Source organism: Ochotona princeps, chromosome 2, assembly GCF_030435755.1.
Source record: "Ochotona princeps isolate mOchPri1 chromosome 2, mOchPri1.hap1, whole genome shotgun sequence".
Taxonomy (NCBI): Eukaryota; Metazoa; Chordata; class Mammalia; order Lagomorpha; family Ochotonidae; genus Ochotona; species Ochotona princeps.
This window is the reverse complement of record NC_080833.1, coordinates 127,947,474-127,967,738: the sequence shown is the minus strand read 5'-3', so window position 1 is coordinate 127,967,738 and position 20,265 is coordinate 127,947,474. Positions and strand designations below refer to the sequence as shown.

At 47.5% G+C, this 20,265-nt stretch overlaps 2 pseudogenes; one reads left to right on the top strand and one right to left on the bottom strand.

Moving 5' to 3' along the window:
* Positions 1–1,087: 1,087 nt before the first annotated feature.
* On the bottom strand, positions 1,088–1,669 carry LOC131478244 (thioredoxin reductase-like selenoprotein T; annotated as a pseudogene).
* Positions 1,670–9,716: 8,047 nt separating this feature from the next.
* Positions 9,717–12,081, top strand: LOC131478243 (PRAME family member 20-like; annotated as a pseudogene).
* The last annotated feature ends 8,184 nt before the right edge of the window (positions 12,082–20,265 follow it).

The following is a 20,265-nucleotide window of genomic DNA, read 5'->3' as shown; positions in this document are numbered from 1 at the left end:
CCACACTATGTCTTATTTCTGCTAAGTTATTCTTACAGTCCATCAGTTCAACTTTGCTTAAACTGCCATTGTAGAACTGTAGAATATTAACATTTTTTCCAATTATATTCCTCAAATATAGTTCTAAAATATTAAACAACTTAAACTACCAGACAAGTGATCTCCATTCAAGTAATATCAATGTTGCAAAGATTCAATTGAGTGAACTTCAACTATCTAAACACAGGAAGTGTACCTCAAGTGTGTGCCTTATGAAATTATCTGATAGTGAAAACCAAAAATTTGGAGAGATGACTGCTAAATACAATGTTAACAGGTATACTGAGCAACAAATTCAAACTTAACTGACATCTGCTTAGTTCTTGATTTAGTTAAGTAGAACGGCCCAGTTAATCAACTCATTAGACTGGGCAAGGCAAGACACTTAAACTACATAATAGGGCCGAAAAAACAGTTGGTATTATGGTAGTTCTGTGGCAAACACACACACACGTGCGCATGCACTTATGCACATGCAAATTGGTAGAGTACTCTGGATATTGCATTTCCCCCTATAGCTTTGTATAATAAGCACTGTTCACAAATTGCAGTATTTTGTAAACTACATAAATTTGAATGGCCAAATTAGAGATGTCTAGTACTTGGGAACTTCAATTACATTCCCAGACAGGCTGATTTTTTTCAAACCATAAAAAAATTCATACAAAAGCACAACTGATACAACAGGTATCTTTAAAAATAAGTCAAATTTAACTTAATTTTCTTTTTCAAATAAGACTAAGAAAGTCATAAGCAATGTCTACATTAAAAAAAAAAACAACTCTATTAACTAGATGATTTTAGGAGGGGAAGAAAACCATACAGTACGATTGCACTCCATGAAATGTGCAGAATTCAAAACTGTGCTAGCACTAAAAAACTCACTTGTGTTGAGGGTTCCTAACAGGTATAATGAGTCTGCAAAAAAAGTATCTTGTCTGTACTAACAGCTTTCTGTCTTCAGTGCAGGCTTTCATAGTGTCAGTCATGCTGCTTTTGCAAAATCCCTTAATGCAAGAGTTTTCAGTGCTGTTCAGTGGGGCAATGATCAACGGTGCAGTATTGAATCCATGTTCACGTTGAGCTTCATTTCATTGTTGAGAATTTAAACAAGTTATTGCATGGAAGGAAGGTGACCAGATTCCAGTTGAGACCATACAGACACACCATTTAAAGTTATTTCAAATATACCTACTGACATATACTGCTACTCAATCATGTTGCTCAAGAAGAAAACCATCATACACGCATAGACCTTCTTTCCCTGGCCCCACTGCCAGATGCTAGGAGCTTGCACGCCAAAGAAAGCAAAAGGATCCTTGCCAACGATGATCAGGCCTATTAAGACTAGTTTGAAGACTGACAGGAAAGATGCTATGTGTCTCTATATTGGTTGAGGGAGGCAATTCTCTCCGTCAATTCAGATGTCTGGGTACCATTGGCTAATAACCTGCATGGACTCCTCAGACACCTGTCAATACCCTTAGGAAACACAGATCTGGAACATGGGCAAAGGCCCCGTAACGTTCTGCATCTTTAACATCTTCATGGCCACACTGCCCAGGTTGGAAGAAGCCTTGCTCCAGGACACTGCCAATGCCACCACCATGAAGAGCAGCAGAAGCCTCATCTTCACTGAGCCAGCCTCTATGTTGGCCCTTATTTTAAAGATACAGAGATAGGTGCAGTAGCCTGGCGGCTAATTCCTCACCTTGAACTAACCAGGAACCCAAATGGACACCAGCCCTAATCCCAGTGGCCAACTTCCAATTGTGATCCCAAATTGTGGCCTTGGAGGAGAGTCAAGGACAACCCAAAGCCTTGGAACCCTGCACACATGCAGGAGACCTGGAAGATGCTCCTGGTTCCTGGGCAAAGCTGGGGGGGTCACCCTGAGCTCTGGAAGGAGCAGGCACAGGTGCTGGGACTCTTGGTTGTGAGTAGCACCTTTCCCCAGGCAGGGATTTCCACTGGGCCTTATAATCTCATCGTGGCCCCTCTCCACTGCCATACCCATTGTTACCTCCAATCACTAGGTGACTCTTCAGGCCTCCTGACTCACACAGTTAATCCTGATTGGACCTTGACTCTGTCTGCTTTTTCAGGTTTACAGCAGTTGGTTATGTATAAACTAAAATGGAGATGTCAATCAGGTAGTTAATGGATTTGATTTAGAACTTGCATTTTCTAACACATTGGTCACTCAGAAGCTTGTTGGTTTCCTTCTTGTTGTTGATTTTGTAGTGGCTTTTCATTTGAGGGGATGATATTCTGCCATCTTTTTCTCCTAAGTTATTTGTATTGGAAAGGCAGATACACAGATAGGAGGAGAGACACAGGGGAAGATCTTCAATCTGATGGTTCATTCGCCAAGCGGCGGCAATGACTAGAGCTGAGCTGATTCAAAGCCAGGAGCCAGGAGCTCTTCCGGGTCTCTCACTTGGGTGCAGGGTCCCAAGGCTTTGGGCTGTCCTCGACTGCCTTCTCAGCCCACAGGCAGGAAGCTGGATGGGAAGTGGGGACACCGGGATTAGAACCGGTGCCCATGTGGAATCCCAGTGCATTCAAGACAAGGACTTTAGCTGCTGGGCCATGGCGCCAAGCCCCCCACCCCACTCTGCACAGTAGCTTTTAATTACATCAATCTGCCGTCAACTTGTTGCTTTGGCCCTGAGAACCATTTGATCAATGTGTCTTAGTTCAGAGTGCAAGGAAGAAAGAAATTCAGCAGATAGAATATGTGAGTTTAGGAGAGAGCCCACATGCATGTGAATTTTAGAGAATAAAACCTACATACAGAGCCCAGCGTGGTAGCCTAGAAGCTAAAGTCCTCTCCTTGAATGCACCACGATCCATAAGGGTACCAGATTGAATCCTCATGCTTCCCATCAAGCTCCCTGCTTGTAGCCAGGAAGGGCAGTCAGGGATGACCCAAAGCCTTGAGACCCTGCACCGACATGACACTCCACAGAATTGCTGGCTCCTGGCTTCGTATGGGCTCAGCTCTGCCTGTCACAGAGTGAATCCTCACATGGAAATTCTGTGTGTCTCTCTCTCTTTTCCTTCCTGTATATCTGAACTTTGAAAAAAAAAACCCTATAAATCTTTTAACATTTATTTATTTCTATTACAAATTAAGATATATATAGAGGAGGGGAGACAGAGTGGAAGATCTACTGTCCGATGATTCACTCCTCAAGCGCCAGCAACAGTCAGTGCTGCACTTCTACAAAGCCAGGAGCCAGGAATTTTCTCAAGGTCTCCGACTAGGGGCAGGGTCTCAAGGCTTTGGGCTGTCCTCAACTGCTTTCCTAAGCCACAGACAGGGAGCTGAATGGGAAGTAGGGCTGTTAGGATTAGAACTGACGCCCACATGGGATCCAGGCTCATTCATGGCAAGGACATTAGCCACAAGGCCAACTAGTCCAGTGACAAAATAAATAAATCTAAAAAACACACAAACAAAAATTGCAAAGGTGAATCCTATCAGCTGCATTTCCCTCAGGCAGCATACTAGATAGTATCAATGCAGACAGAGTCAAGGTCAATCAGGAGCAACTGGGTGGGTCAGGAGGCCTGAAGAGTCACCTAGTGATTGGAGGCAGCAATGGGTGTGGCAGCAAGGAGGGTGGCAAGGAGATTATCAGACCCAATGGAATCCCCCACCTGGTGAAAGGTCCTACTCACAGCCAAGGGTCCCAACACCTGTGCCTGCTCCTACCAGAGCTCAGGGTGTGCCTCCCAGCTTCGCCCAGAGCAGGAAGTCACCGGCCTCCACAGGGCTCCCCAGCAGCCCAGGCTTCATCTCCATGGGGGACACAGCACCAGAAGATAAGAGCCATTTCTCCCTTTGTTTCATTTGACCTTAATGCTACAGGTCTCTTTGAAACATTCTCCCAAGATTCTCACGGATTTCAGCACGTGGTTGGGAGTGTTGGGGCTGGGAGTGAAAGGGAACATTTAGGATTGAAATGACAGAAGGAACATTTAGGATTGAAATGACAGAAGGATTTAATTTGCTTTTTGCTTTCTGTATTTTGCATGCGGAAAAGGACAGTGAAGGACAGTGATGTTTAGGGTTCCTTCCCTGTTTATGTTTATGGTTTCCCCTCCCTGTTTATGTTTAGGGTTCCCCCTCCCTGTTTATATTTAGGGTTCCCCTTGCCTGTTTATATTTATGGTTTCCCTTCCCTGTTCATGGTTATGGTTTTATGGTTTTATGATTTTAGCCTTGGTTTAGCCTTTAAAAAGGATGCTATACCATGACTCGGGGTCGATGCCTACCTCCTGCATGAGGAACTGGCCCCTGCCCCAGCGCGCTGGTGATCGAATAAAGCCTCTTGCTTTTGCATCAAGCCTCGTCTTCGGTGGTCATTGGGGAAACTCACTCTCTCAAGACAGATGGTAAGGTGTTCCCTGTTGGAGGGCCTTATAGGAGGGCAATCGTAGAGTTGAACATCTTAGGCCTTAGATAAGTTGCCTGAGATAGGATGTGTTCTGCTTTTGAAATTCTTTAATAATCTGTTCATGTATGTGAAAGGCTGAGTGAGAGAGAGAGAGACAGAGAAATCTTTCCATGTGCTGGTTCACTCCCCACATGGCTACAACAAGTGTGGCATGCCAGGCTGAAGCCTGCAGCCCAGGAATTGTGTCCCAGTCTTCTTTCCATGTGGGTACAGCAGGCACCCAAGCATTTGGGCAATGTTCTTCTGCTTTCCCAGACACACTAGCAGGGAACTTGCTGGAAAGTGGAACAGCTAGGACCTGACAGCAGGTGGATCAGAGGACTTGCTGGTGTTGGAGATGGCAGCCCATCCTGCTGCTGGAAAAATTTGGCCTGCATTTTTCACATAACTTTTAGGTAAAGATTTATTTTTATTAAAAAGTAGATATACTGAGAGAATGAGATTTAATCCCCAAGTGGCTGAAAAGGCTTGAGCTGTGCATATATGAAGCCAGGAACCAGGAGCATCTTTCTGGTCTCCTGCGTGAGTGCAGGGTTAAAAGGCTTTGGGTTGTTCTTGACTCTCCTCCAAGGCCACAATTTAGGAGAACAATTGGGTGTGGGTCGCTTAAATGAGAACAAGTGTCTATATGGATTCCTGGTGTGTATAAGATGAGGAATTTATCCAGCAAATTACTGCGCTGGGACTTGTATTTTTAAAATTTTACAGAGAATCTTTGATTAAGCCATTGCAAATGGGCACATTTGTAGACTTGCAGTGTGGAGCATTGTGCACATGTGAACAGGAGGGCCTGGCCTGGGCAGGGTGATAAGCACTTCTCTGTGCTTGGAGCCCTTGAACTCTTGTTGTGCTTAAGTACAGAGTCCTTCACCCTGAACTTGAGGCTCCCATCATGCTCTGGGGGCACTGTGACTCCTTCCCTCCTCTCACTTTTAGCACTTGCTATGGAGCCTCCTCCCTCACCCCTACCAGCCTCTAATCATTGCTCTCCCATACCTGGACTGACCTCCCTGAATCACAACAGCTGATTTCTGTGTCTGGCTCATTTTACTTTTCAAGTTCATATCTTAGTTGTCTCCATTGTGTTATAAATGGCAAGATTTGGGCCCAATAGCATGGCCTAGTGGTGAAAGTCCTTGCCCTGAATGTGCCACGATCCCATATGGGCACCAGTTCTAAATCTAGCTGCACCACTTCCCATCCAGCTCCCTCCTTGTGGCCTGGGAAAGCAGTTGACAGCCCAAAGCCTTGGGTTCCTGCACCCATGTGGGAGACCTGGAGGAGATTCCTGGATCTTGGCTCCTGGCTTTGGATCAGCGCAGCACCAGCCATTGCGTTCACTTGGGCAGTGAATCTTCGCAAGGAAGATCTTGCTCTCTTTCTCTTCTCTATGTGTATCAGCCTTCCCAATAAAAATAAAATAAATCTTAAAAAACAAATGGCAAGATTTCATTCTTTATCACCAAATAGCACTCTCTTATGATTTCCTCCTTTCTTTTTTTTCCTTTTTCTTTAAAGATCTATTCATTTGAAAGGCAGTTACAGGGACAGAGATACTTGTGTCCTTGCTGGTTCACTCCCCAAATGAGATGAGGGTGTTGCAAGGGAATCTGTGCTCCGGCCATATTTCAATCGGATTATTTGGTTGTATTGTTGGGTGTCACAGGATTATATAGTGGATAGTAACTCTTTAGTTTGCAAATGCTTTCTTCTTATATGATCTTCACTCCAGTTCCTTGAGTGACGTTTCCCAGCTTTCTCTAGACCCATTGTCTATTTTTGCTTTTGTTGTCAGCATTGTTGTGATCTCATCCAGGAATCACTGCCTAATGCCTTGCCTTAAATGGTTTCTTCATGGATTAGCATATCTCGTCTTAAATTGAGGTCTTGCAGCATTAGATTACCTTTTTCTTTAAGTTTTAAAATTTGTGTATATTGGAAAGGCAGATATACAGAGAGAAGAAGACACAGAAAGAATCACTAGTTCATTCTGCATGTTGTCCCTGTTAGATGAATACGACCGACTGCCTGTCCATTGGTGAATAATATCAGGAAGTTTTCCATAGTTGTAACTGAAGCTTTATTGATAAATCCGTTTCTAGACACCATTCGCGCAGAGTGGAGGGAAGAAGAGGGAATTGAAAGGGTGGTTGAAATACGTGTTAAGGAGTTTTATACTCCTGTAGACACGTGGGCTCCACAGGGCTGGTCTATGCCATTGTTAAGTAAGGAATGTTACCAGACATGCCTGGTGGGTTCTTTCCTCAGCTTAGTATAGAAATAAAAAGCTGGGAATCTGTTGCAAACAAAAAAGTTTATTTATGAAGGGCCCAGGTGAGCAGAGAAGGGAGAGGGAAGGGAAAGCACCTCCAGAGAGAAAATCGGGAGGTGGGGTTCCTCTCAGAGGAGGGAGACAGAGAGAGACACCAAAGGTTTGAGGAAGGGTCTTGGGATTTTAAGCCTTCCCTGACCCCTCCTTGTTGGGCAGGGAACCTACAGGTAAGATGTGCCTCATTGGTGGTCTCTTAATTAGAAAATGGGTGGGTAATGCTGGTGCCGCCCACCTGAAGGTGTGGCCAAGACCTCAGCAGGCCTGGATGGTCTCAGAATGTCCATTGAGGTGTATCATTGGTCAGCTAGAATCTTACCAGCTTGGTAAATTAACTGGCTTCTATGTCCCCTCCCATTCTGGGCTGAAGCCTGGGAGGTATTCCAGGTTGAAGCAGATCCAACCCCTTACCTCCAGTGCGCAGGTTAACCATCAGCCACAATTGCCAGAGCTAGCCGATCTGAAGCCAGGAGCCAAGAGCTTCCTCTGGGTCTCTCACACAGGTTCAGGGTCCCAAGGTCATGGGCCATCTTCTACTGCTTTCCCAGGCCACAAGGAAGGAGCTGAGGGGAAGGGGAGCAGTGGGGATACAAAGCAGCGCCCTTATGAAATCCTGCTGTTTGCAAGGCAGGGATTAGGACACAAGGTAACTGTTATTGTTATTGTCATTTTTAATTGTTTCATTTGAAATCAGAGAGAACAGTCAAATATTCAGCCATTTACTATCAATTAACTACCTGAACAGTTGGAATAGAACTGAATTCAAGCCTCCCACGTTAGTGGCTGGGTCCTATGTAGTTCACACATATTCTGCAACTTTACAGAATTAGTTACTGAAACACTTCTTTAGGTAAAGTCTTTTAATTACTTGTTATAGCATTTTTGTGTTTGACTTATTCTTGGAGTACTATTAGGCTAATTTAAGGTCTTCCTATTTTTTAGACACCCTTCCTTTTTTTATATAAGATTTATTTATTTTATTGGAAAGGCAGAATGTACAGAGAGGAGGAGAGACAGGAAGATCTTCCATCCGATGATTCACTGCCCAAGTGGCTGCAGCGGCAGGTGCTGTGTCCATCCGAAGCCAGGAGCCAGGAACCAGGAACCTCCTCCTGGTCTCCCACAAGGGCACAGGATCCCAAAGCATTGGGCCATCCTCAACTGCTTTCCCAGACCACAAGCAGGGAGCTGGATGCGAAGTGGAGCTGCCGGGATTAGAACCAGAGCCCAAATGGGATTGTGGCACGTTCAAGGAGAGGACTTTAGCTGCTAAGCCATGCCACTGGACCCCAATTAAAATAAATCTTAAAAAAAAAAAAAAAACAAAGAAAAGAATATATGGAAAGAAGAGAGACAGGCAGATCTTCTGCCAGCTGATTCACTCCTCAGTTGACATCAATATCCAGAGCTAAGCTGATCCAAACCCAGGAGCCAGGAGCCAGGAGTTTACACGTGTCTGTCTTGCAGATGTAGGATCCCAAGGCTTTAGGCCATCCTTGACAGTTTTCCAAGGCAACAAGCAAGGACCCCGATGCGAAGTAGGACACTCACGTGGGAACAGCTCCCTGCAAAGGAAGGATTTTCATCACTAGGCTACAGCACTGGGCTGTAGACACCTTTCCTTATTGACTTCCCTCCTAGTCTATGGAAGAGACTGCGTGAGGCACTGCCTGTGCTCTGATGGGGAGAAAAGATAGTCCTTGGCCTTTCAGGCCTTAAAAATTAGTATTGAGTCCAGCATGGTAGCCAAGCGGCTAAAATCCTTTTTGCTGGCTCCAGGATCCCATATAGGTGACAGTTCTAATCCTAATGGCCCACCTCCCATCCTGCTCCCTGCTTATGAGCTCGGAGAGCAGTGCAAGACAGCCAAAAGCCTTGGGACCCTAGACCTGCCTGGAAGACCAGGAAGAAGCTCAGGCACCTGGCATCGGATTGGCTCTGTTTCTAAGTTGCAGCCACTTGGGGTGAATCAACAAACTGAAGATGGTCCTCTGTGTTTCTCCTCCTGTCTTTCTTACTTTTCAATAAAAATCATAGGAAGATTGGTAATCAATTTGACTCAAACATATATAACATGCATGTTATGGGTATTGTATCAAGTTTTCCACACGTCCAGGTAATGAGTAGAAAACTGTTTATTTCATATTACCCCTGGTACTAGATTCTTACCTTTTTTTGTTTGTTTGTTTGCTTTTCAGTTAAGTTTTAAGTAGATTTTAAAATTTGATTTCAAGGTAACTGCATTGCATGGAGTCCCACGTCTATTTCCAGGTCAGTTTCCTGCTGGGGCACCTGGGAGAGTCAGCTTATGGCCCAAGTGCTTGGAGCCCTACGACCAACTTGATCAAGATGGGAGTGGGTCCTGTTCCAGGCTTTGGCTGGCAACGCTCCAGCTGTAATTGGCATTCGGGGAATAGACAAGTACCTGGAAAGTCTGTCTCTTCATCTCTGCCACTCTGCCTTTTCAAAAGTGTGTTTGAGTGGATTGGCAATGTGGGCCACCTGGCATGTCTGATTCTGTTGCTTTAGGGCCTTGAATAAGGGTTAGAATAGTTCCTTCCAGGGAGAGGGAATTTGCAGGCTGCCTCACTGGTCCTCACCTTGGTGTCACAGTGGTCGTTACAGATGGGCCACTGGCCCCCTTACAGCCACCTCAGGGTCTAAGGACTGTTGGAGTGTCATGTGAGGCTGACGTGTGAAGTGTGGCCAAGAGGCACAGAGGAGAATTGGGGTGACTTAGAAGACCTGCACATCTGTGGCGGCAACCTGAGATGGGATCCTTGAATGGGTGACTCAGGGCTTGCTTACAGCTCTTCTGAAAGGTCTTTTCTCCCCAGATGTTTCTCTAGGGTTGTCATTGAGCCCTCAACAGAATGAGCAGTATGTTCCCCCCGAGACTCCTGCGCTTGGCACAGAAAAGCCTGCTGGGTCATGAGGCCTTGGCTATCCTTAGTCTGGACCAGTTTCCCAGAGAGATGTTCCCTGCACTATTCCTGGAAGCCTTGAACAGGAGGCTCCTGAACATCCTGAAGGCCATGGTGAGGGTCTTGCCCTTTGAATTCCTCCCATTGGGCGCCTTCATGAAGTGGCCACAAGTGGACATCCTGAACGTTGTGTTGGATGGGAAGTAAAACCAGAAGTCTGACTCCAGGTAACTGACACAGAGGTCCAGGGAATAAAGTGATGCATTCAAGTAGGGTGGAGTGTCAAGGAAGTTCCAGATTTTTCTTTGGATAGCAAGGGAGTCAGGTAAGAGAGGTCAGGACCCATGGGTGCCCTTGGGAAAGGGCTTTCTGAGGTGACAGAGGGGGTACTTACCTGCCTGTTCCCACGGAGACCAGGCAGGAGTTCAACAGAAATGGAGATGAATGAAAGACAGACATAGAGAGTAAGGGATGGCTCCTTGCCTCTCTGCAGACTCACGGCTCTCAGCCCTCCTCCAATCACCTCTTTCAGCATCAAGAAATATATCAAGGCAAAATAAACAATTAAATCAATCAAATAATAAAGGGGAAGAAAGCCAGCAGCAGGGTGTGAGGTATGGGCTCCCCAGCTCAGAAGTGCCCTCTGCTTACTCGCTGAGTCTTCTCTGTTTTACCCCCAGGAGAGGGAAGCTGCACATGCTGGATTTACGGATGCTGGTCTGAATTTCTAGAAAGTGTGGGCTGAGAGCATGAATGATACCTGCTCTCCTGAACTCAAGGTGAGGAGACAGCCACTGGAACACAAGAGGCCCAAGACAGCCTCAAAGGTCATAGTCAACGTCTACCTTGCCCATGATGAGTTCCTCACCCACTTGCTTCAGTGGGTAAAAGAGACAGCCAGCCTGGTGCACCTGTGCTGTCACAAGCTGAAGATCTCGGCGAATCTCATCAGCAGCATGAGCAAATTTCTGGACAGTCTGGAGCTTGGCTGCATCCAAGAGGTGCAAGTGAACTCTGACTGGTGACTCCCTATCCTTGCCAAGTTCGCACCCTGTCTGAGCCGGATGAGTAGACTTCACAAGTTGTATCTCTCTGAAATCTGGTTCCTGACCCCCATCACCCCAGTGGACAAGGTGCAGTTCAACTCACATTTCAGCTCCAAGCTAGCCAAGATGCCCCACCTCCGCAGCCTTTACATGGACTCTGTCGACTTCCTGAAGGACAACGTGGATGAGGTGCTCAGGTGAGACAGAGGCAAGCTGCTTGAAAGGACAGAGTGGGCTTTGAGCATGGGGCAGCCACCAGCCATATGCCAGTGAGCCACACAAGAGGCTTTCTACTTCATCCTGAGCATGAGTACTGTGGTAGAGGGCTCAGTGACAGGAAGCTAACAGCCGGGGGGAGGGAGCAGGTTCTGATATAGGGGTGAGTTTGGCAATTCTTCAAGAAGTGTGTCTGAAAACGTAGGTCAGTGAATAAGGCACCTTAAAATGTCAGCTGTCCCGTCAGCACCTGTGTGGACAGGGTAAGCCTGTGTCTGGTGTCTGGAGCCCCAGGGAGGTGTGTGACCTGTGAGAAATGCATGTGAAAGGTGACAGGTGGTTCTGGGGTCCTGGGCTGTGAGTGAGGCCTCCAGAATGGGCACCCACAGGGCTGATGCTGCACCTGTCCAGGGTCTGAGCTTTATCCTTGTCTCCCCCTGGGCACTCATAGTCCAGACAGGTAGCACTCTGCTGGACAGATGAGGAAAGGTACCTTGAGAGGTTTTGTGAACTTGACCCAGTCACTCCAGTTTCAGTGGGAGGCCTCAGCCTGAGAGTGATTAACTCTAAAGAAGGGTCTCAGCCAGGGCTGGAGCACACTGGGTATTGGTGAGGTTGGGCTGATTGGGATCTGGGGCTTTGGTTTTGGTCCAAACAGATGTCTCCCACCTTGGTGTCATGCTGCAGGACTCATGCTTGATGTCTTCCCAGGTGCCTGAAGAGCCCCCTGGAGACTCTGTAACGACTTCCACCTCTCTGAAGCAGATGTACACTATCTGTCCCAGTGCCCAAGCCTCAGCGAACTCAAACATCTGCACCTGAGTGGTGTCAAACTGACCCACATCAGCCCAGAGCCCCTCCGAGGTCTGCTGGAGAGAGTGGCAGCCACACTCATGACCCTGGACTTGATGGATTATGAGATCAACAACTCCCATCTCAATGCCATCCTTCCTGCCCTGAGCCAGTGCTACCAGCTCACCACCTTAAGTTTTTTTCAGGAACAGAATTTCTATGGCCATGTTTCAGGAGCTGGTGGAGCACAGGCAACCTCAGTGCTCTGAGAGTGGAGCAATACCCAGCTCCCCTGGAGAGTTATGACACCCAGGGCATCACACACCTTGGGAGGTGTTTCCATCTCTGTAGACAGCTGGTAGCATCCTCGAAAGAATTAGCCTAAGAATGTTGTGTTCAGCACAGACCCCTGTGGGAATTCTCCACTTCAGGTTGTGGTTGGCCAGTAACACCTTAATTTGTACGAGTGCTACCTGCTGGACTAATTTCTTCTGGAAACTTATAGTGAGAACCTGTAATGGGGTGTTTCAGATGGGCTGCAGTGGGAAGGGGCAAAGCAGTCTGGGAAGCAGGGCTTGCTAGGCCCAGGAGTTTTCTTTCATGGCATGAGTTGCAGGAAAATACATAACGAGATAATCTGGCCAGAGCCCAGGTTGTTCATGTTTTTTAATGTGAAGTAGGCTATCTATTGCATTCCATGTGCTGTTCTCAACATTGCATTGTCCTCATTGCCAACAAATGAAGCATCATAATGCCAATCTCAAATTGTGCATCTGGTCAACCTCCAGGATGCTCCCAGCTGGGAGTCTTCAGTGGCAAAACATGCCCAGATATCCCTGTCTTTGATGCAGTGCCAGTGCAAAGGGAGTGAGCTCAGGCCAGGAGACCCTGAGGTCCATGAACACAGCTGGCACCTAAGGGCTGGCCTGCCTTCGACCAGATCAAACAAAGCAGGCCTCACTCAGCTTCAGACCCAGGCCACCTGGGTGCAGCTGTACTGCTCCAAAGGAAACACTGGCCTCTGTGTGACAAAGGAGGGCCTGTGAAGGAGCAGAGGCCCCCACAGGTGCCCATCCTGCACTGCTCCTCCCTGCCTTGGTACTGCCAGGCATCAGTCTCCTGGGCAGCTCAGGAATGCAGCCAGCCCTGGTTGCCTGGCTCCTTGTTCCACAAGATGCAAGAAACAAGGCTTTTCCCTGGCAAGGTAGGAGGCTCACTAGGCTTTAGGCCAGCAGACCTGGTCTGGGTTCTACAGCAGCTCCCCCCGCAGTTTTTTGGGTGTTTGAGAACATTAGCTCTCTGCAATATTTACTACAATTTGATGTGCCTGTGAAACCGCAGAAAATGCCCAAGATGCAGGCAGAGTTCTGGGTGTCAGTCTTCCCCTGGTCCTTCCCTGGCTGTCTTGTCATTTGAAGAGTGAGGCAGCACATGGAAGATCTCTCTTTCTGTCTCTCCCTTTGCCTTTCCTTCTGTCACTCTCCCTTACAAATAAAGACATATATATTTTCGAAGAAAAGGGATGGTGATGGATGTGGTGACTGAAGTCTTGCATCCCACTGCCCAGCCCCTCCCTGGTGACTGTTTTTTTCTGGTTTTCCTTTGGGTTCTCGTGCTGGAAGGTGGCACCAACTCTGCCTTTGTTCAGCCCAGTGTAACAGCATAAATGCTGACACCTGGTGGATTCATCTTAATAAATCTTTTCAGAAAAGCTCTGATTTTGGGTGATGTCATACTGTATCAACCAATTATTGGGATATTGTTCATTGATTCTCTATAATATGGAGGAAAAAGTGTGGTACAATAAAATAATGTGCTTTTCTTTCCCTTGATTATGCTTTTAGCTGTAGTCACACCATTTACCACACTGGACTTTCCTGAGACCTGGGGAATAGAGTTCCCACCCTGATTGATACTTGAAACTGAAAACGCAAGAGATAGAATGCGGTTTGGTTCTAGATAAGTCATCCACAAAACAAAAGTAGTCATAAAAGAGGATTTCATCTCAAATAACATGAGCTAAGCATTTAAAGAGCGAGTTCACCGTTCAGGGAAAGTCGTGCAAACTCTACTACTTTACCAGCCTGGACACCTCAGCATGTCAGGGACCAGTAATCTACCTGAAGTGGTGACCCAAAGGGAGGGGTAGGAGCTCTTTGTGGCACTCCTCCTCCTCACTGGGGTGTCACATGGTCCATGGAGCCCACATTCCAGAGTCACAGAGAAAGCAGACAGAGAGAGAGGGATCCTCCACCTGCTTGTTCACTTTGCAGATGGTCTCACAGACCAAGGCTGAGCCCGGCTGAAAGCAGGAGCCCAGAACTCCATCCAGGTCTCATGTGGGTACAGGGACCCGAGTGCTTGGGCCATCTTGTGCTGCTTTCCCAGATGCAGTGTCAGGGAGCTGGGCCAGGTGTGGGATGCCAGCATCACAGGCAGAGGCTTCATGGTGGCTCCAATGACCCCAGATACAGGGACATTTGTCTCAACAAGGAAGCAACAGAGTGGGACTAGGGGAGGATCACTGTTTCAGGGAGCTTAAAGGAAAGGCCTCAGAACAAAAGAAAGTTCCAGCATTTGCTAGAACCCAGCTGGACTCAGCATGAGTAGCTTGCTCCTGACCAGTTCATTAACTGAGTGCTTGAGAAAGCCAGTACCTTGAGAGTGAGGCATTATAGCCACTGTAGAAAACAAGTGTATTTATTCATAGTACCAGCAAGACTAGTCGTCTAAGAAAGCATCTTGTCTCTGCCTTATAAGAGAAATGGTTAGTTACCAGCGGCAGGAAGAGGGGAGGGTGCAGACGGGCCAGACATCAGCTACCAATGAGGAGTGATGCTCCCTCTGTCCTGGGCTGGCTGGGTTTGGAGATGCAGCTTTACAGGAGCAGAGCCTCTAAGACCTTCCTAAGAATAATCCTCCCTGTCTCCTCAGGGAAGACTCCTCCAGGCAGGGACCTATTTGTAGAAACCTCAAGCTGCATGCAGACCTCCTCTAGGATTCACACATCTGCCTGCAGGGCTGAGCAAGAGTCAGCCCCAAATGGAACAGGTGCAGTGTGAAGGCAGGGGTCGCAGCATTTTCTCCCCGTTCCTCTCTGATGTGTAATTCAAGTGTAAAACCCAGTCCATGGTGTGGGCTGAGAGTCTTTGCTTTCCAGTCCACCCCTAACTCCTTCTGTGTCTCATCCAATCAGCTTCTTCTGAAGAAACCCACATCACAATCAGGATGAGGCACACAGAGGTCCAGGAATTTGATCCTCTCTGTAAACCTTTCTGTCTCTCTCTCTCTCTCTCTCTCTCTCTCTCTCTCTCTCTCTCTCTGTAAATCTGTCTTTCCAATAAAATAAATAAATGAAATCTTTAAAAAAGAGAAAGATGTATTTATTTGGAAGGCAGAATCCATGAAGAGACAGAAAGAGATGAAGCCCATAATAACACACTACTGACAGTGGTCAATAGCCAAAGTTTATTAGTGGCATCAGGCTTTTATAGACTGAGGGTCACATAGGATAAGGGAGGAGCTAACATAGTTCCCATAAGCCTGTCTATGGAATCTATCAATTGTTTCTACATCCTTGCTTGAAAATCTCTTTCTCTGTTTTGTATATCCAATCAATTGTTCCCATTCCAATGAGATCCACTCATTGTCCTCTTACACTCTGGTTTACTTTCCAAATACCACAATGGCTGGGGTTGGGCCAGACCAAAGCCAGGAGTCAGGAGTTTCCTCTGAGTCACCCACATAGGTGAAGAGACTCGGACTTGGACCATCCTCTGCTGCTTTTCCAATCCGTAAGTGGGGAGCTGGATCAGCAGTGGAACAATTAGGACTAAAAGGGGCTCCCATATAGAGTCCTGCCAGTGGAGACATCCCTCGCCCCACTACCCATCAAGCTCTCTGCTTATTGCCTGGGACGGCAGTCAAGGAGGGCTCAAAGCCTTGGGACCCTGCACCCGCGTGGGAGACCCAAAAGAGTTCCTGGCTCCTGGCTCCGGATTGGTTCAGCTCCGGGCATTGTGGTCTCTCAGGCAGAGAATCATCAGACAGAAGATCTTCCTCTCTGTCTCTCCTCCTCTCTATATATCTGACTTTCCAGCAAAAATAAGTAAATCTTTTTAAAAATGGAGGAGAAATACAATTTTTAAAAAATTGTTTTACCTGAAAACCAGTGGTATACACTTTTGGTTTGTGTTTTTCTCCATTGCTGGGAGCCAGCCTGATGGGGAACTTGGAGAATTCTCCTGCCAGGTCACAATATGGCTGGTATGCACAAGAGCTGGGGCTGCCTGGTGAATGTTATGAGCAGCTGAGCACACTGCTGAGCACACTGAGCACACTCCCACCCTTGTGGGAGGGAGACTCAGCAGGCTTCTGGGATGACCCCATCCTCGAGACCAGGGTTTTGGACCAGCAGAGGTACCTCTAGCCAGGTGGCCTGGGTTCTTATGGTTAAGGGCAAAGCACCATATGGGGGGGTCTATGGGAGCCCCCCTCATGGTTAGAGTATGAACAGAGGAAGTGGCCCATCCCACTGCCCTGGATGCTTTTTAGGCAGCCGCTACCATCTTTATTCCATGGGGGACCAGTGCATCCATTGGGCACCGGGCTTTGTCCACTTCCACCCACTGTTTAGCTCTGGGTACCTGCGGGTAATGATACTTTGCCTGGGGACATCCATGAATATGGACACCATATGTGTAAGTGAGGAATGAATCCTGAGGGGAAACAATCAACAGGGCCACTGTACTGGCTGGAAAGTGAGAGGACTGAGACCCAGTGGTATAGAGGGGAGTGACTAAAAGATCTGTATGGGTCAGACTGATTCATCAGCCTGCATGGGAGTTCTGAGATGGGTTCGTTAGCGCAGAGCATCACTAACCATCACACGCCATATCACACGAAAGCTACGGCTAGGGGCCTGTCTTGCAGACCTAGAACCAAGTAGCTGATTGAGTGTTGGAACAGGGGACAGGTCACTTTAGGCAGGGCCATGACACTAATCAGCACATGAGACAACCAGGGCCAAGGGGTCGATTCTGTGGGGGATAAGTGGGCCTAACCCTATGGAAATATATGTGTCATTGGTTAGCTCAAGAGTTGGGGTGGGGACTGGTTGAACTAGGAATGAACATGGAACACACCAACACTCACGAGAATCAGGTCTGGGATCACCTCAGATGAAGTTTCTTTGGGAATCCCCGCACCTGAACTGCTGGACCAGAATGCCCACCGTGGAAAGAACTGCAGGTTCCAAGGTCTGACCGTGGAGTGCATGTGTCAGAGCTGGGTCTCCTCAGTGGTTTAGATGGAGCAGTGGACAGCTCATCCAGGTGCACATGTAGCATACGGCAATACATTGGACCCTGCAGAGGATGCCTGGTACTATACCAGAGGACAGAGGATGGAGCAAATTGATCAACTACTAAGCCAAGTGTTGGCAGTGAATATCCAGGGAAACGGATACACAAAAGTTGACTGTGTCAGCCAGTGGAGTCTGGAGAGGTTTCATCGTGCTTGGAGTGGGGAAATCGGCAGTAATTCAGAACTGTTGAATTATCTATCACAACTTCTTGAGCCGGACCCTCAGAGCATGCCCCACATTGGGAACCCTGGGATGGTGTCAGGTGGCTGCCCTCCATCACGGGGTACAGAGGAATTTGGGAGGCTGAGTGTGGCTTCTCCCCTTATCTATCTCATTATCTCAGATACAGGAAGGAGAAAAGAGAATGTGGAAATACTGGCCTCACCCACCTTCCTGTGGCCTTTGACCCTTAAAATTCTAATCAACCATGTAATCATCATCAAAAATAAAGTTAAAAAAAGCTTGTGGGTTTGGAGGAGGTCATAGCCTTTTGGGGGATGCACATCCAGGGCCTGTTAAGAGGACTGGTCTACAGTAGGAAATTAATCAATGCGTTGGACATCCTTCCCAACACTAGCATTCCAAAATGCATCATCCTGCAAGAACTGGGTGCCAGCAGGTGAATCTGTCTCTGGCCACAGCACTCTGCTGCCATCTGCTGGCTGATTCTGGTGGTGCATGACAGTGTTGCCAGCCCCATCACCAGGGTCCCTGTAGGATCCCCTGGGGTTTGCTAGGCCATGGTGTCTAGTTTCCCAGCTGATGAAGACCCTGGAATGTCACAGCACCTACTTGTGTCATTGGCTGCCTGTTACTCACATGGAGGTTCTCTGTGGCACTGGGGCTTTGGCCACACCCAGGCTGTGTCTCAAACCAAAGACAAAAAACAGGAATAAAAGCTCTGCTAACTTGTCCACGTGATTTGAGAAAGCATATTTGTGTTGAACTTTGCAGACATATCACAGATATCAATCGCACTCACTTTTCTGTTTCCAATCCAAGCTGCTATAGCTTGGATTGACACGTGGTCATGGTGCCAGTTAGTAAGGTATATCATGCTATTTCAGCACATGCCTGCAGTGTGCCAAACTCAGATCATAGCATCAGTATGTCTGCCTCAGATGCGTCTCATTTATCTGTATTGGGGACATGTAAATTGCCTTTTAAAATTATAAAGGAAATTTCATGCTTTAATTTTTCTCAAAACATTTATTTATTTCTACTTGAATGGCAGATTTACTGAAAGAGGAAAGACAGTGATTGCCCATTCACTGGTTCAACACCAAAACAGCTGTGACAACCAGAGCTTGGCCAGTCTGAAGCCAGGAGCCAGGGGCCAGGAAGCAGGAACCAGGGGCCAAGAGCCAAGAGCCAGGAGCCAGTGACCAGGAACCAGGAGCGAGGAGTCAGGAGCCAGGAGCAAGGAATGAGGGGCCAAGAGCCAGAAGTTAGGGGCCAGGAGCCTGGAGCCAGGAGCCAGGGGCCAGGAGACAGGATTCAGAGACCAGTACCCAAGGGCCAGGAGACAGGGGTCAGGGGCCAGGACACAGTAGGCAGGGGCCAGGAGTCAGGGGCCATGGGCCAGGCTCTGGTAACTTATCTTCATCCACTCACAAGCTGGCCCTCTAGCAGTGTCCATTTAAAACATGAAGCACAAGATAAGACAAGACACGACTCTTGCTTCCTACCACACTCTTCTCTGCTCTCATTTCAGCTCTCCTGCTTTACAGCATGACTCCAAAGAGCTTGTAATATTGCCCATCTCTGCCTCCCAATCTCTCACACATGCACAATGCAACATTCCACATCCTCCCCAAAGCATGCTGGATTGGGGCTACTGCAGTGGCTAAGCCTCTGCTTGCTTGTGGCCTCTGCATCCCATCTGGGTGCCGATTCTAGTCTCAGCTGCTCCACTTCTAATTCAGCTCCCTGTTTATGGGCTGGGAAAGCAGTGGAGCTTGGTTCAAGTTCTTGGGCACCTGCACCCATGTGGGAGACCCAGAGGAAGCTCCTGACTCTGGTTATCTCAGCTCTGGCCATTGCAGCCCCTTGGGGAGGAAGCGGGTGGAAGCAAGATCTTTTTTTTTCTGACTCTACTTCTCTCTGTAAATCTGCCTTTCCAAAAAATACATAAATATTTTTTAAAATGCCCTTAGTAAAATATATTCTTACACCATCTAATCACTTAAAATAATTTTTTAAGATTGATTTATTTTTATTACAAAGTCAGATATACAGAGAGGAGCAGAGACACAGACGAAGATATTCCCTCCAATGATTCACACCCCAAGTGAGCACAACGGCTGGTGCTGTGCTGATCCGGAGCCAGGAGCCAGGAACCTCCTCCTGGTCTCCCACACGGGTGCAGGGTCCCAAATCTTTGGGCCGTCCTCGACTGCTTTCCCAGGCCAAAAGCAGGGAGCTGGATGGGAAGTGGAGCTGCCAGGATTAGAACCGGCACCCATATGGGATCCCAACACGTTCAAGGCGAGGACTTTAGCCACTAGTCCATGCTGCTGGGCCCATCATCACTTAAAATATTAAGTAAGCCATATTGACTCCACAATTAAAAAAAATGCATCTTGGGTGGCGTGGTGTAGTGACTAAAGTCCTCACCTTCAATGCGTTGGAATCCCACATGGGGGCCAGCTCTAATCGCAGCAGTTCCACATCCCATCCAGCTCCCTGCTTGTGGCCTCAAAGAAGAAGAGCACAGGCCAAGGCCTTGATACCCTGCAACCTCGTGGGAGACCTGGAGGAAGTTCCTGGCTCCTGGCTTCGGATCAGCGCAGCATCAGCCGTTGCAGTCACTTGGGGAGTGAATCATTGGATGCAAGATCTTCCTCTCCGTCTCTCCTCCTCTCTGTCTATCTGACTTTGTAATGAAAATAAAATAAATCATCTAAAAAAATGCCTCTTGTTACATTGCAAATACACACTTTTCGTTGTTGTTGTTTTAATAAGAAAATCCTGGGGCCCAGTGGTGTGTAGTTGTGGGGGAATTCTGCATATGGAATTTCTGTTTTGAAGATTTTTTCCCCTTGTGACCTGTTTTCCTGTTAGATGATGGGTGGATTGTGTAGGTGAA